This window comes from Aquarana catesbeiana, linkage group LG08 (assembly GCF_042186555.1).
Source record: "Aquarana catesbeiana isolate 2022-GZ linkage group LG08, ASM4218655v1, whole genome shotgun sequence".
In the NCBI taxonomy this organism is placed as follows: domain Eukaryota; kingdom Metazoa; phylum Chordata; class Amphibia; order Anura; family Ranidae; genus Aquarana; species Aquarana catesbeiana.
The window spans coordinates 158,008,611-158,026,640 of record NC_133331.1 but is presented as its reverse complement, the minus strand read 5'-3'; the positions used below and the strand labels follow the sequence as shown (position 1 = coordinate 158,026,640).

At 43.1% G+C, this 18,030-nt stretch overlaps 1 protein-coding gene across 3 annotated transcripts in view; it reads right to left on the bottom strand.

Annotated features, from left to right (window-relative positions):
- The window catches only part of PSD (pleckstrin and Sec7 domain containing), a 765,102-nt gene that overhangs the window by 589,913 nt on the left and 157,159 nt on the right, over window positions 1-18,030 (bottom strand). For 2 of the 3 annotated variants that reach the window (XM_073596605.1, XM_073596608.1), the window contains exon 3: window positions 2,113-2,226. The exons of the other annotated variant lie outside the window; for it this stretch is intronic. The gene's annotated coding sequence lies outside the window, so the exon portion shown is untranslated. The remainder of the gene's footprint in view (window positions 1-2,112; window positions 2,227-18,030) is intronic. 3 annotated transcript variants of the gene reach the window in all.

The window sequence follows — 18,030 nt, the reverse complement described above, 5'->3', positions numbered from 1 at the left end:
AAATCTAAATAAAAAAGAAAAATGTAATTTACCTTATTGATTTGTGCTTTACAATGTACTGCTTGGTTCAAACTCAGTTCAATAACAAAGGCAAGAATATTTTGGTAATGAGATCATCCATTCTCTAAACCGGTGGCTAGCATGAAAGTGGGCAAAGGGTGGGGTAGACACAACACACATGCAGCTAGTGGAACAGATTATTTTATATCTAATACAGTTTAATATGGTTCCCATATCAGTTTTCTATATTTTTTTTTTGTTTACAAACGTTTAATAAATATAACTTGGTGGTACACGTAAATACAGCACATTGCAATAGATACACTGAAAATGAGTCTTTCAAGGATAAAAAAAAAGAATATCTAAATAGAGGTAATAGTAGTATACAGAATGGGTTCATAGAACCTAAGTAATGGATATCACACAATGCTGTGACATGAGCAAAAATATAATCATTATACAACTGTAGTAACAAGGTTGGAATAACCATGAATGGTTGGACAGGTGATAGTCAAAAATAAGAATAAAACTAATGCGCCAGTCTTCTATATCTAATACAGTTTAATATGGTTCCCATATCAGTCAGTCAACAAAATTGAAGCCATTAAGAGCCACTGCTTTTGATAATGGCCAAAAAAATGTTAAAATTTCTCTAGATATCCCCTGTGCATCTTGGCTAATTAAATTTATTCATCTTGAACAGAAAAAAATCGAGAAAAAAACAATAAGAATTGAGATACCCAAACCCATTTTTACATTTCCAAGAAATGGCACAGGAAGCATATATTGGCAGTCATTTTGGCAATGAGTCACAGATAAGCTTTCATTTATTTAATTACACAACTGTTAACACTGATTTCTAATTTGTTACAATTCTTTAAAAGACAACACTCATATACCCCATGTTATAAAAAAAAGGCACACTAATGCATAGCGTTGTTTACCTGCTCTGGCTGCAACTACTTACCTATTGATGTAGCCAGTCTGGTGTTAAGTGCCCAGCAGGGAACTATGATGTTAAGTGAAAAAAAAATTTGGCACAGACAATCTCCAATTTAAAGGTTTAACCACTTGACCTCCAGAAGATTTACAGCACTGCATTACTTTAACTGAAAATTATGCGGTCATGCAACACTGTACTCAAACAAAATTTATGCCATTTTTTTCTCACAAATAGAGCTTTCTTTTGGTGGTATTTGATCACCTCTGCATTTTTTGTGCTATATATATATATATATATATATTTATTTATATATTTTGACCTACAATTAAAAAAAAAAAAAAATATATATATATATATATATATATATATATATATATATATATATATATATATATATATAACTTTCTGCTATAAAACCTATCCAATAAAAAAAATAGCCTAAATTTATGAAGAAATTATATTTTTTCTAATATGTATTCCGCTACATGTGTTTGGTAAAAAAAAAGTCCCAATTAGCATATATTAATTGGTTTGCACAAAAGTTATAGCGTCTACAAACTATGGAATAATTTTATTTTTTTACCAGTAATGGCGGCAATCAGCGACTTATAGCAGGACTTCGATATTGCGGTGGACATTCAGACACTGACACTTTTTGGGGACTAGTGACACGAATACAGTAATCAGTGCTAAAAATATGTACTGTACTAATGACACTGGCTGGGAAGGGGTTAACAACAGGGGCAAAGGGTTAACTGTGTGCCTAGCCAGTGTTTTACTATACTGTGGGAGGTGCTTTTACTAGGGGAAGAGATGGAATTTATTTCCTGCTTTGCTTCCCTCCTGTCAGAACTGTCTCTCGGCCTAACGATCGGCGGGCACTGGAGAACATTGCGTACCGTGCACCCGCCAATCGGCTTCCTCTGTGTGTAATCACAGCAGAAGCGAGCTGCCAGTGGCCCGCATGCATGCACCCTTACCTGGAAGAGTCATGTATTTATGTTTGTGTCAAATTGAAAAGCAAATTTAAATGGGAGAGACTTTTTTCATTATTATTCAGCTGATGCTCTTGCAGAGTTCTAGTGAGGAATATTAGTGTCTGAATACCTTTAGACGTGATTAATGCGGTATTAAACCCAAAAGCAAACATTTATTATATTGCAGCTTACCGATTATTAGATGTGAGGGCCGCAGTAGTTTTCTTTATTGTAGGCTTTCTTTCCTTTATTTTCACCTGGTGATCCACCCAGTAAGTGTGTTGTTTTTCAACAGAACACTCTCCCCTGCAAATGTAGCAGAGTGTTGAGACAAACCATTTAACACTGACAGGGGTGCTTACAATGATCAGATTTTATCAAGTCATATAAAACTATATATAATCATATATATATATTTTATATGATATAATGATATATATCATATTATATCATATAAAAATATAAAAATCCCAAAAGGAAAAAAAACTGTTGCTGTGTAGCTTCAGTGTGAGCTGGAGGTTATCTTTAGGATGTTAGTTTATCTAAATCTGCTACTACATTGAATTCCCCCCTCCCCCAAGACTGACAATGCTGCTGTCCAAAGGTGCCCCTATGATCTTTCATCCAGAGTGGGGCACTCTAGTATAGGAAGTGTGTTACTGGCCAGATCACCAGGTTAAAACAGAGAAAAAAAAAGAACTAATTAAGCCACCACATCTAAAGATTGGTGAGCTGCAATATATTACATTTTCGTATTTGGGTCTAATACTACTTTAACCCTTCAGGACTATTTCATCAAAAATAACATTTTGTTGAAGACACGCCTAAAATCTGACCTATATCTTAGTGCGGACTTCTGGGAAAATCAGTGAGCCAATCACACAAGCTATTAGCTAACATCCAAGATCGATTGCCATGTTAATGTCTTACTTATACTGTGTTAAAACTCAGTACTAGTGTGTATCCAGCAACACAGTACAATTTTCTGTCCAGCAAGTCTAATATTCTTTCTTGTAATATACTGTAGATATTTTCGATAGTGATTAAACATACCTAAATAGGCTGAAGGGTTGTACTACAAATGCTACACTTAGTAATATAACCAATATAATAAATGTTTCATTTTGGGTTCAATACTGCTTTAAGGCTATTTTCTTTCTTGCGCCCTAAATTCTTTTTCAGTTGCCATCTTTTTTTTTTTTTCTTCATGTGTCCCTCCAATCTACTCCTCCTCATAAATCTGCCCTGAGTACAGCCAAAATCTAAATCTTTGGTACTATATGTCCAATAATTTTTTTAGGTGCTGCCTGTGCTGTGCATGGGTCCTTGGGCAGTAGCCTGGTTTCTTACAGGGCGTCAGGGTGGCTCCACTGAGACTCTATAAGGCAAAGGAGCCTCCTTATAGTATAGAAACTCCACACAGCAAAATTTAGCACCTTCCCAACGCTGCCTCCCAGCTCTTTAAGAGCTTCAAGATGCCAGGAGTCAGAGGCGAGCATTTGGGTCAGGCGACTGCATTGATTGGCTGTCACAGCGATCACATGATCGGAAAGCTCCCGTTTGCAAGTATGCATCAGGAGCTTTCTGATCCCCGACAGGAATTGTGCTGGGAGCACACAGATGCGCAGTCTAAGCACAGAAATGTTTACATTTAGGCCGCATTTATGCAGCCTCTTGCCATTAAAGCCCATCCGCCGAGAGGTTGCGGCCGGAGGGAAGAGGTTAAAAAGGGAATTATTCAGTAACGTAATGTAACATATGTGTAGCACCAACACCCGAAGGAGCTGCTGATATTTTGATTGGGCCTGTACTCTGCTATTACGCCCCCTTAATTTGACTCAGTCCCCTTGACACAGCTGTGGTGTAATGTTAGTGTGCAAAAAGAACTAAAAGACAATTCCACAACATATAATATAATATACCTTTTGTCTTTACCTTTAACCTCCAGCTCTCCACCTGGTCAACAATTTAAAGTGGGGGTTCACCCACACCGCCAAAAAAAAAAAAATATTAAAAGCCAGCAGCTACAAATACTGCAGCTGCTGACTTTTAATACATGGCCACTTACCTGTCCCGGGGTCCAGCGATATCGGCAGGGGACGTCGAGAACCCGCTCGGTTCTCGGCAGCTGCCGCCGCCATCCTAGGTGAGGGAATCAGGAAGTGAAGCGTTGCGGCTTCACTTCCCTGTTCCCTACTGCGCATGCGCGAGTCGCGCTGCGCGTCCCAAGTGGTCCCCGCTCTCTGCTGGGAGCTGTGTGTTCCCAGCAGACAGCGCGGTGGGGACGGGAAGAGGCATAGACTCCCATGGGAGTCTATGCCGGAAGTGGGTGCAAATACCTGTCTTAGACAGGTATCTGCACCCCCCTCCCCCCTGAAAGGTGCCAAATGTGACACCGGAGGGGGGGAGGGTTCCGAAAAGCGGAAGTTCCATTTTTGTGTGGAACTCCGCTTTAAAGGAAAACAGCACTCCACACAATAGTACTTAAACAAAAGCAAGATTTTACTGTATCTGCTTTAAGATAATGATTATAACAATAGTACTGTCAGACCAACATAGTTTGAGAGTCAACAGATTTAATTTACATCAGTACTATACAAATAAAGGTTGTTCAAATTAACTCCTTAGAACTGCATCTTATAAATGGGACCAATGGCAGAGTGAAACTGAATTCACTATGGGCACTGTCCCACTCTCAGCACGCTCTGTCTATGTAAAAGGGACAATTGCAATTTAATAAAGCATAGCTCATTTACTAGGGAGCTCCCACTGCTTTATATTACAATAACCCTGTGGAACAGTAGAATGCAAGGCCTCGCGTTAACAGAGGCAGTCCTTCTTTTCTTCTGTCTTTGTGTAGGTTAAATTGTAATCCAATGGTTAACAAACCTGGGTCAAAGCAATATGGGTGTTGAACTATTATTGTAGTGTGGCAAAACTGTAACTGTCTCTGGTGCAAGTAACTTGATATAACACAGTGCCAAAACTGTAGTGAAGTGCAGGCCTGAGGCCTATATTGAACTCAGTCTTTAATCCTTTGAATCTCCTCTGTGGGACTACAGGTCCCAGTAACACTGTGTTATAGGTGCAAGTGTATAAAAGTGCGTCAATATAACTTTGGGCAGCAGCCCTCTCACCCAACCAGGTCTGCAGAATATAACAGTTCTGCTCCGGTGCACAGGGTCCTGTTTCCAGCCGGCCGACACTGCTACGCCGCTCCGCTCAGCGAGTTGTTCTGGGACTCTCAGATGGCTCCGACAGGCTTCACTGGATCCTTCTCAGTTCTAGCTCGCCGTCAGTGCAGCTCACTAATATGCTGCAGGGTCGCTGATCGGATCGCTCCGCAATGGGTGTAGGCGCGCTCCGCTGGAGACCGCCACACAGATGTTCACAGGCAGGCCACGCGTTCCCAAGAGACCCAAGATGGCCGCGCCGAGTTCTTTTATAGCCTACCCAGCATGCATTTCATCACTCAGTCTTGCTGGGTAAAAATGCTTGGCATTATGGGAAGGTCAGTTCTTGTGAAATGTCAATAAACAATTACTTCCTGTGATATCTTTTCCAGTTTAGCCAAATAAACAACAAAAATGAAACCATATTTTGACCACTAGATGGTGCTATATACTAAGCTATAACACTGTACATAGGATAACATAGCATTAGATTATAGAGCAAAAATGTGGCCACTACATATGCAAAATGTATTGTCTGTTTTTTTTTTTTTTAGAGGGTTTAAAAAGGTCCGCCCCCAATTATCACTACTCTCCTCCTTCCATCCTCAGCAGTATATTATGCTTTATTTTGTTTTAGGTTTGCCTTTTCCATACATCTTCAGATTGGTCATTGATGCTCAGGATACTCTGCCTTTTTTAAGGAACTGGACAGTCCTGGACAATGCAGAGAAGGGACTGACAGGATGATTTAAATTAAATCATTAACTAGTGTTACGCTGCTTTATACCAAAGCGTTTCCTTCACCAACATCTGTCGGTTTTGCTGTCCAGAGAGGGGTCCTGCATACAGCCTGGAAAGACTTGATTGTCTGAGATTTCCCTCCTTGGTTGCTGTATATAGCCCGAGAGGTGTTTTCCTCTAGGGGACTAAACACAATCCACCTTGGGCTAGCAACTGTGGTCTAACAGAGTGATGTAAATTTCTCTTATGTGGAGGACACACTACCCGAGGTTGTAAATAATACTGTGTTGCAGGATGTCAATACTGATGAAAGGTACCTGATGGCTGAACCTGCAGAAGGTAAGAATGGTCCCCTAGAGGTGTTTGCGAGATTGAAAGCAGAAAGTACCTCCTCTGAGCTGGATTTGTCAGATCTCGGGGGCTCCCGGGAGGATTTCCTTAGTGCTCAGATTAGGGACTCCACTTTGATCCCTGCCAGGGAACAGGCCACAGTATGAACCACAGCAACCTGGGGCGGATATGCAGTTTCCCCATTTTCTGTGAGTCCTGACTTGTTGTACAGAGTAACTAAAGTCAATGATGAAGTGTTGGAACAACTGGTGGTACCCAAACCTTTTAGGTCTAACGTGTTACATTTGGCTCATTGTCATGTACTTGGGGGTCACGGCTAAAACTCAGTAACGTGTTTTACAGCATTTTTATTGGCCTGGTGTATATCGGAAATTAAAGACTACTGTGAGTCCTGCCCCACCTGTCAAAGAACCACTCCAACACCCATTTTCGCAGTCCACTGGTACCGCTTCCAATTATCGAGGTTCCCTTTAATCGCATAGTAATGGACTTGGTGGGTCCCCCAAGTCAGTTGGGGACACCAGTACATTTTATTTGTCCTTGACTATGCCACCAGGTATCCAGAAGCGGTTCCTTCAAGAAATTGCTCATCCAAGGTCATCGCACAGGAGTTGTTTCAAATGTTCATGAGAACAGAGCTCCCATTGACGGATCAAGGTACCCCTTTTATGTCAAAAGTAATGAAGGAGCTCTGTAAACTGTTTAAATTTAAACACTTGCTGACTTCAGTGTATCATCCACAAACCGACAGTTGGTGGAGAGGTTCAACAAAACCTTAACCACCTGACATCCGGCCGTAGCCTCCCCTTTCCTCGCCCCCGTGCCCGCTCACGAGCGCGCAACGGGGAAATTCTGTGTTGGCCGTGTCCCTTGGACACAGCCAATCACAGATCACTGTAAATGGCCAATCACAGCGGCCATTTACAGCGCGATTGCCATGGCCAATGAGCGATGATCTCAAATGTAAACATTTGCGATCATCTCTCATTGCCGGCTCTCTCTCCTCACACAGAGACAGCGTGTGAGGAGAGAGAGTTTCTGTCAGCGATCTGTGAGTTACAAAAACTACTATACAGTGCCTACAGTGCCCACAGTGCCCATCAGTACAGTGCCCATCCATAAAGAGCCCCATCACTACAGAGCCCCATCACTACGGTGCCCACCTGTGCCAATCGGTGCCCACCTGTGCCAATCGGTGCCCACCTGTGCCAATCGGTGCCCACCTGTGCCAATAGGTGCCCACCTGTGCCAATCGGTGCCCACCTGTGCCAATCGGTGCCCACCTGTGCCAATCGGTGCCCACCTGTGCCAATCGGTGCCCACCTGTGCCAATCGGTGCCCACCTGTGCCAATCGGTGCCCACCTGTGCCAATCGGTGCCCACCTGTCTGCCCAGCGGTGATCAGTGTCCAGCTGCACATCTGCACAATCAGTGCCCACCTGTGCCACCTCATCAGTGCCCACCTGTGCCAATCAGTGCCCATCTGTGCCAATCAGTGCACATCTGTGCCGCCTCATCAGTGCCCATCTGTGCCGCCCCATCTGTGCCACCTCATCAGTGCACATCTATGTTACCTCATCAGTGCACATCTGTGCCATCTCAGTGCACATCTGTTCCACCTCATCAGTGCCCACCTGTGCCGCCTCATCAGTGCCCACCAGTGCCACCTCATCAGTGCACATCTGCACATCTGTTCCACCTCATCAGTGCACATCTGTTCCACCTCATCAGTGCACACCTGTTCCACCTCATCAGTGCCCCTCTGTGCCACCTCAGTGCCCCTCTGTGCCACCTCAGTGCCCATCTGTGCCACCTCAGTGCCCATCTGTGCTCATCAGTGCCGCCTCATCAGTGCCCATCAGTGCAGGCTTAGCAACCATGTCCAAAAGAAGCTTTTCCGCCGAGGAGGTGTACCAAATACTGTCCCAGGCCGACGAGAGCAACTGGGAGCTCTCTTTTTTGGATTCCCTTTCCGACTCCGATTCTGAGTCGAACATAAGTTATTAGCCAGTCCTCAGTAGTGGAACACTGAGTGACTCAGAGGAGGAAGATATTCGGCCCGCCAAACGAAGACGTTCTGGTGAGGAGGCAGTGGCATCTACCAGCACTGCAGTGCCATCCACCAGCACCGCAGTGCCATCCACCAGCACCGCAGTGCCTCGGCAAGAAAGGCCAAGGACCCATGCCAGCCTTCCCTATGCCCTGCAGAACCCCTTGTGGCTTCCTCCTAATTCAGGAGAAGCCAACATTCCCCCTTTCACTGCCTAGCCAGGAGTCCAGGTGAACACGGAGAATTTTTCCCCAATAGATTTTTTTAATTTAATTTTTACCGAGGACATGCTGTCAAATATTGTGGCCCAGTGCAACCTTTACGCACCTTTATGAACACGGAGAATTTTTCCCGAGGACATGCTGTCAAATATTGTGGCCCAGTGCAACCTTTATGCACAGCAATTTATTTTGAATAATCCAACGTCCTACTATGCCTGTCCCTATGAGTGGAGAGACCTAACGGTGGAGGAGTTGAAGGTTTTTTTAGGGCTCACATTTAATATGGGACTCACAAAAAAACACTTTGATGTCCTATTGGTCAACCCACCCCCTCCAACACATGCCAGTATTCTCCAAGGTAATGCCCAGAAACAGATACCTCATGATATTGAGGTTTCTTCATTTCAATGACAATACCCAGTGCCCTCCCCGAAATGACCCAAACTATGACAGACTTTTTAAAATTCGTCCACTTTTAAATTATTTTTCTGCACTATTCCCCCTGCTGTTTACCCCGGACCAAAACATATGTGTGGATGAGTCCCTTGTTAAGTTTAGTGACAGGCTTAAAATAAAACAATATATTCCCAGTAAAAGGGCCCGCTATGGGGTGAAAGTATTCAAATTATGTGACCGAGTCACAGGTTACATGTATGCCTTCAAAGTGTACAAAGGGAAGGACACCCAGCTGCAACCCCCTAATTGCCCAGACTACTTGGGATCAAGCGGGAAAATTGTTTGGGACCTCACATACCCCCTACTGGAGAAAGGCTACCACCTGTATGTAGACAACTTCTACACATCTCTGCCCCTGTTCCACAACCTTCATCGGAAGAAGACGCCTGCATGTGGTACCGTAAAAAAGAACCGGAAGGGCTTTCCTCAAAGTCTGGTCAATAAGAAATTGAGAAAAGGAGAAACGGCAAGTCTACGAAACAACGAGATTTTGGCAGTGAAGTGGAGAGACAAAAGAGATGTGTACATGTTATCTTTAATCCACGATGATACCTTCATGGAAATACCCAGAAGAAATGGCCCCATATAGAAACCTAAATGCATCTATGATTATAATTTGTTTATGGGGGGAGTCGACTTGAATGACTAGATGCTGGAACCGTACCTTGCTACAAGACAGACATACCATTGGTATAAGAAAGTGGCAATTTATTTTTTTCATTTAGCCATCTACAATTCATATGTCATTTATCGTAACTCCACTCAAAACCCCAAACGCTTCCTTGGCTACCAGGAGGAAGTTTTCACTGCCCTTATATTCCCGAACGGCCCCCCAGAAAATATCCGATCAGATGTTCTAAGTCGACTCTCCGAATGCCACTTTCCCGATAAGATCCCTCCCAAACCAACAGGCCAACGACGGCAAAAAAATGTAAGGTGTGTACCAGAGCAGGATTCAGAAGAGACACATCTTTTTATTGTGCACAATGTCATTCTGAACCAGGCCTCTGCGTAGGTGAATGTTTTTGCCATTACCATACTTCACTAAATTATTAGTGACGTATGGTAAACGTAAGCCTCCGTTCCTGCAATTTACCCTCACACCCCTTATGCCACTGCCTCCTCTGTAACTGACCCTGGCTTGTTATTTGACCACGCTTCTGCCTAACGATTCTGTACATACCTCTGCCTGATCTGGAACTGAACCTGGACTGTTATTCCACCATGTTTCTGCCTAACGATTCTGTACATATCGCTGCCTGATCTGGAACTGACCCTGGACTGTTATTCGACCATGCTTCTGCCTAACAATTCTGTACACACATCTGCCTGATCTGGAACTGACCTTGGACTGTTTGACCGTGATATTTGCCTGCCTCTTGGACTGATCTTGTACCCTGATACTGGACTAGTGGGATTCAACACAGGGGTCTCACATATGTGAGGGGCTCCAGAATTGTTTTTCTGGATGAAGAAAACAATTTTTTTTGTTTTCTCAATCCTAGATTAGGGTCTGGAGACTCGGAGGCTTCAAAGAGATTTGGGTGGGAGAAGCCTCTACCCCTGTCCCCATTCTGTCCTGAACGAGGCCCTACTTCTGCCTGTAGGACTTACTGCCGTCATGCCTCTGCCTGTCACACTGACCACACCACATGGACCTGCCTACTACCAGGACCAATATTTTTGGCACTGCGGACAATATCTCTGCCTGCACTGACACTAGACTTTATATGGACAGTAACCCTGCCTGCTGCCTGGACAATAGTGTTCGCCACTGCTGACCAAGTCCCTGCCTGCTGCCTGGACCAGTGCTATCCTCCTGTGTACAACTGCGCTACTACAACCACAGGTAATCTTTTGTTTACGCTTTGCTCAGCATAATGTATTTTGGGGTGTAATTCTTGGTATGTGCATGCTATGTGTCCCTGGAACACCTGACTGTGTTCCTTGCATGTTGGATCTCTGTATGTGGCCAGGCTGTGTAGAAGTCTCACACATGTGGTATCGCCATACTCAGGAGGAGTAGCAGAATGTATTTTGGGGTGTCATTTTTGCTATCTAAATGCTATGTGTTGGAAATATCTTATAAACGGACAACTTTGTGTAAAAAAAAATGCGTTTTCATTTTTTTCCACATTTTTCAAAAACTTCTGGAAAAAAATAAACCATTCAAAAGACTCATTATGCCTCATAGATTATACGTTGGGGTGTTAGCTTTCCAAAAATGGGGTAATTTTGTGGGTGTTTTCATTATCCTGGTGCTCCAGGGCCTTCAAAAGTGTAATAGGTGGTTGAGAAATGTGATGTGTAATTTATGCTCCTAGAACACCTGATGGTGCTCCATGCATGTTGGGCCTCTGTATGTGGCCAGGCAGTGAAAAAGTCCCACACATGTGGTATCGTAATACTCAGGAGGAGTAGCTGAATGTATTTTGGGGTGTCATTTTTGCTATCTAAATGCTATGTGTTGGAAATATCTTATAAACGGACAACTTTGTGTAAAAAAAAAAATGCGTTTTCATTTTTTTCCACATTTTCCAAAAACTTCTGAAAAAAAATAAACCATTCAAAAGACTAATTATGCCTCATAGATTATACGTTGGGGTGTAAGCTTTCCAAAATGGGGTCATTTGGTGGGTGTTTCCATTGTCCCGGTGCTCCAGGGCCTTCAAAAGTGTAATAGGTGGTTGAGAAATGTGATGTGTAATTTATGCTCCTAGAACACCTGATGGTGCTCCATGCATGTTGGGCCTCTGTGTGTGGCCAGGCAGTGAAAAAGTCACACACATGTGATATCGTAATACTCAGGAGGAGTAGCAGAATGTATTTTGGGGTGTCATTTGTAGTATACACATGCCATGTGAGAGAGCTATTACAATGACAATTTTGTGGGGGAAAAAAAAAATCAAAATTTTGCAAAGAATTGTGGGAAAAAAATACAACTTCAAATAACTCACCATGCCTCTAACTAAATACATTGAAATGTCTACTTTCCAAAAAGGGATTATTTGGGGGCATTTGTACTTTCCTGGCTTGTTAGGGTCTCAGGAAATGAGATAGGCCACCAGTACCATCAGATGTGATAATTTTTTTTATGATTTGCACCATAGCTTGTAGACTCTAAAACTTTCACACAGACCAAATAATTTCCACAAATTTTTGGTTATTTTTACCAAAGATATGTAGCAGTATAAATTGTGGCCAAAATTTATGAAGAAAAATTACTAAATTTGCAAAATTTTATCACAGAAATTAAGAAAAATTCTTTTTTTTTTCAAAATTTTTGGACTTTTTTCATTTATAGCGCAAAAAATAAAAAACCCAGAGGCGATCAAATACCACCAAAATAAAGCTCTATTTGTATGAAAAAAAGGACAAAAAAAAATCATTTGGGTACAGTGTTGCATGACTGAGTAATTGTCATTCAAAATGTGAGAGCACTGAAAGCTGAAAATTGGTCTGGATAGGAGGGGGGTTTAAGTGCCTAGTAAGCAAGTGGTTAAAGGGGATTCCAAAAAGAAAACAGTTGAGGAGGATGGTCGTGATTGGGATTGCGTGTTGCCTCCCTCTGTAAACTGTTTAAATTTAAACACTTTCTGACTTCAGTGTATCATCCACAAACCGATGGGTTGGTGGAGCGGTTAAACAAAACCTTAAAGGGGATTCCAAAAAGAAAACGATTGAGGAGGATGGTCGTGACTGGATTGCGTGTTGCCTCCCTTGTTGTTTGCCATACGAGAGGTCCCCCCTTTGAGTTGGTTTATGGGAGACACCCCCATGGACTACTGGATATAGTGAAGGAGACGTGGGAACAAGAAGCTTCCACTTATCGGAGTGTGGTGGAACACATTTCACAAATGCAAGATCGAATAACAAAACTTATGCCCATAGTTAGAGAACATTTGCAAGCTGTGCAAAAGGCCCAGTGTCATGTGTACAACCGGTCTGCCAAGGTTACAGAGTTTAAACTTGGGGGTTCTTGTACCAATGACTATAGTAGAGAGCAAGTTTCTCGCCAAATGGCAAGGACCCTTTGAGATAGTTGAGTAGGTGGGAAGGGTTAAATATAAGGTCCATCAGTCCATCAAAAGAGAATCCTATCAGATTTACCACGTCAATCTGATTAAACCATGGAAAGATAGGGAGGTTTTGACAGTCAGTCAGAAAGTCCTAGAAGATCCAGAAGCCCAGATTAGGAAGGTAGGGATTGCAGAGGCCCTTTGACCCTTCGCAAAAACAGGAGTCCTGGGAATTTCTGCAGAGAATTTAAGAAATGTTTTAAAATTTGCTGGGCTTAACCTTGGTAATTGAACATAATATCACAGACCCTGGCATTCGGGAAAACCTTAAACCGCACACCCAAATTTTGCCGGAAAATTGTCTTGGCTGAGCTTAAATGTATACTGGACCTTGGTTTCATTAAAGAGTCCTCGAGCAGTTGGTCAAGTCCTATAGTGTGCCCAAGCCAAATGGAACCTGGCGGTTCTGTAATGACTTTTGTAAATTAAATGAAGTCTCCAAACCATATGCGTATCCAATGTCCGGGTTAATCGAGAGCTTAGGGCCAGCCCGATACATTACCACTTGACTTGACCAAAGGGTACTGGCAGATTCCACTTTCCCAAGAGGGAAAAAAACGCATTTGCCACATCAGAGAGGTTATGGCAATATGCCAGAATGCCATTTGGGTTGCACGGGGCCCCATCCACTTTCCAGAAGGCCATGGACTTTGTCTTGGGACCTCATAAGGATTTCTCAGGAGCCTACCTTGACAACGTCATCATCTCTAGTCACGACTGGGAGTGTCACTTACAGAAAATTCAGTTCGTCTTAGATGTGCTCCGAAAGGCAGGGTTCACAGTGAACGCAGAAAAAAGTAAGATTGGGTTAGAGGAGGCCCGCTCTCTGGGTTATGTTGTAGGGAGAGGGGTGATTAAACCCCAACTGGTACCATCCACTCACAAAAAGTGACAGGTGTGTTCCTTCCTTGGTATTGTGGGGTATTATAGAAGGTTTGTTCCTAACTTTGCCAGCCTAGCAGCACCATTAACAGATCTCACAGAAGGAAGGAATTCAACTATTGTTAATTGGAGTATTGAAGCAGAAGCAGTGTTCTGCTGTTTTAGGCAAGCTTTGTGCCAGGAACCGGTACTAGTAGCCCCAGAGTTTCAAAAAGAGTTTCTGGTACAAACCGATGGGTCTGGGTGCGGTCCTGTCCCAGATGGTTGTGCGACATGACCGCCTTGTTGTGTACCTGAGCCGGAAGCTCACACTGGCTGAGAGGAACTATTCCATTGTGGAAACGGAGTGTCTGGCAATAAAATGGGCTTTGGAGACACTTCGCTAATATCTGTTGGGCCGACCCTTCAGGATAGTGTCACACCATGCACCCCTTACATGGAAACCCAAAATAAAAACTCCAGAATCACTGGGTGGTTTCTCGCACTATAGGTTTTATATAAGTTTTTGGTGGTGTATAGACTGGGGAAAGTTCATCAGACTGCAGATGCCCTTTCCCGGGTCTATTGCCATTTTGCTTGTGGTGTTCAGACCCCTGGCCTGGAACAGGGGGGGAGGGTTTGTAGAGAGTCAGCCTGGGGCAGGGTTAAGAGAGGGTTAACTGAAGAGGGCAAGTACTTTCCCTTCAGACCTGGTTATTAGTCAGCTGGTCTGAAAGTGTCAGTGGAGCTGTTTGCTAGGAGTGGGAAAGACATCAGCGTACCGTGTGGAAGGCTCCACTTGTGGCCTGTGCCCTGCTGAAAGCGCTAAACTGTAGGACTGTAGCTCTGGCTAGAGCTGTGAAGTTTTGCATATAAACCTGTCTGCTGCAGAAACTCAATTTTAACCGTGTGTGTGGGACTGTATATAAAGACAAGCCTGCCGTTTCTTCCATTTGTTTTGCCTTTATGCTGAAGACATCTTAAAGGCCAAGTTCACTTTTTACATAAAATGATAAATGCAAATTCAGGTAAAAAAAAAAAAAAAAAAAACTGCATTTATTATTTTTTTACTCTGCAGCTTGTGATGCCCACATCCTGAAGACTCTCAATACATTGTCTGCCTGTACTTCCAATACGGGCAGACAGTTACTGAATGGCAGGAAGAATCAATGGCCTAAGAGCGCTCACCAGAGCCCTCGCAGTTCATTGAGAACTACAAGCAGTCAGCCACAAAGGCCGATGGTACTTGTAGTTCATTCATTCACATAACTATGCGACTGAAGGATGCGGCCATTTTGGCAGAGCCTCGCTTTGTTGCGCTGTTTCTAATTCTGACAGGACAGTGGATGTGGGCAAAGGATCCCCGCCCACTGTCACAGAGAGGCAGGAGCTAGAACACATCACATGTTCCTGCCTAAATACGTATAAACATATAACATGTACCAGAGGTAAACTTACACTTTAAAATAGTCAGAAGAACAAAGCTAAGGAAAAGAAAAGAGTTGGAGAAATTTGGGAGAAGAAAAGGGAGAGGGAAAAAGGGGGGAAGGGGGTGAGGGAAGAAAGGGAGAGGAAGGGGGAAAGATAGGTGCAAATGGGATGGAGGGGTGGGAGACTTGAAGAGGATGATACAACTTCCTATTCATAATAGTGGTGAATTCATTCCACTTGGAATATTAGTGTTCAGTTTAAAAAATCTAGAACACTTCCCAAATAGTCAGAAGAGAAAAGCAATCCCCTCCTCTGATGGAATAGTCTACCCTCTCTATAACTTGAATCCTAAGAACCCTTTGGGATTTTTTTGGAATCCATAGTCTATATTTTTTATTAATTTAAGGGAGTATAACATACTTCCCTCTATTAAAACCCATACATCTTTTGAGAGTGGCCAACTTCAGCTTTCAGTGATGTTGGACTTTGAATGACAATTATGTGGTCATGTAACACTGTACCCATATGAATTTTTATCATTTTCTTCACACAAATAGAGCTTTTTTTTGGTTTGGTTTGGTTTTCCCCCCCAAAAAAAGAAAAAAAGTCTGAAAATTTTGAAAAACAAAAACAAAACGTTTTCTTCGTTTTTTCTTCACTGATGTGTCCTGATGAGGCAGCACTGAGAGGCTGCACTAATGGGGTGGAACTTATGGGCACTGATTAGGTGGCACTAATATGCCACACTGATGAGCACTGATAGGCAGCACTGATGAGTACTAATGGCTGGCGCCGATGGGCACTGATGGGAGGCATTGATGGGCAGCACTGATGAGCAGGCACTGAAAGCCAGCACTGACTGGCATCACTGATGGGGCTTTCCTGTAATCAGGGCACTGATGATCAGTGCCCGATTACCTGCCCTGGTCTCCCCTGCAAGGAGATACCACTGATCGGAGAGCCGAGCGGCACTTCCGCATTTACATGTGACCGGCTGTGATTGGACAGAGGCGATCACATTGTTAAAGAGCCGTGTCAGAGGCTTACTGAGTGCATGGAAGATTTTATTTTAGCCATAAGTTTTTGGACAATCCCCCCAAAAATTATTATTTTAATTTTTTTACACAAAGTTGTCACTTTAACCGGTTCCCCAACCGCCTCGCATACATTTACTGCGGCACAATGGCACCACTGCGTGAAACCCAGTATATATACAGAGTTCCTTTAAGAGCTGCCAGAGGGCGACCGCTGCACGGCGGGGGACCCGATGCGTGTGTCCGGCGATCGCGTGCACGAGCGCCAGCACAGGGATTTGTATGCGTAAACACACAAATCCCTGTGCTGTCAGAGGAAACATGTCGCTTGTTCCTAGTAAGTAGGAACAGCGAAATGTCTCCTCTCCTACTCAGTCCTATCCGCATACAGTTAGATCACACCTAGGGGGAACACATTTAACCCCTTGATCGCCCCCTACTGTTAACCCCTTCCCTACCAGTGTCATTTACACAGTAATTGCATTTTTATAGCACAAATTGCTGTATAAATGTCAAAGGTCCCAAAAATGTGTCAAAAGTGCCTGATCTGTTCACCGCAATGTCACAAAAAATAATAAAAATGCCATAAATCTTTCCCATAGTTTGTAGATGCTATAACTTTTGCGCAAACCAATCAATATACGCTTATTGCGATTTTTTTTTTTTACCAAACATATGTAGAAGAATATATATTGGCCTGAACTGATGAAGAAATTCATTTTTTAAAAACATTTTTGGGGATATTATACCAAAAAGTAAAAAATATTGTTTTTTTTTTCAAAATTGCAGCTCTTTTTTTGTGTATAGCGCAAAAAATAAAAACCGCAGAGGTGATCAAATATCACAAAAAGAAAGCTCTATTTGTTGGAAAAAAAGGACACAAATTTTGTTTGGGTATAGCATATATGACCGCACAATTACCAGTTAAAGCGACGCAGTGCCAAATTGTAAAAAGTGCTCTGCTCGGGAAGGGGGTAAAAACCTTCCGAGGCTGAAGTGGTAAATGTGATATTTCTCACACATGCCATGAAACTTTTCATAGTCTAGACATATAGAGGGGCCCAAAATCCAAGGAAGCACCTTCAGGCATTCTAGGGGCATAAATTATGTATCTACAGTGGGTATAGAAAACAATCAACCCCCTTTAAAATAATCACATTTTGGTTCTTTGCAGCCTGAAACGAAGACTAACACAGTTTTAGTTTTATCCAGCTGTATTTACTGCAACTTCTAACATCCAATTGAAAGATATAACACAGTGTGAAAAAGCAAAAAAAATTCAAAAACAGAATCGAGTTGGAAAAAGGATCACCCCTCTTAAAAATGACTTGTAAACTTAATCAGGTGTAGCTAATCACCTTCTCAATGGCACACAAAGCCATTTGGGAAAAACTCATCCAATAACCCCATAACCATTTTGAGATGATAGGTATTGTGGACAAACAATAATACAGTACATTTAGCTGACCCTGCCTCCGTGCCTAGGACAGAATGATGTGTCCTGCTCTTGCAGGGGATAACCCTGTCGCATATCCCAAGAGGCTGCAGGAGCTGGAACACACAGCAGCTGGTGGGTAGAGCTAGCAGCTCATCATCTTGGGCTAGCTGCCTGAACCAGGGAGAGGCAGCTCACTTCTGATGATGTAAGAGATGAAGATGGAAGAGGATCCAGGCAATGACAGCAGAACGGCGGATCAAGGGCAACACTTGATT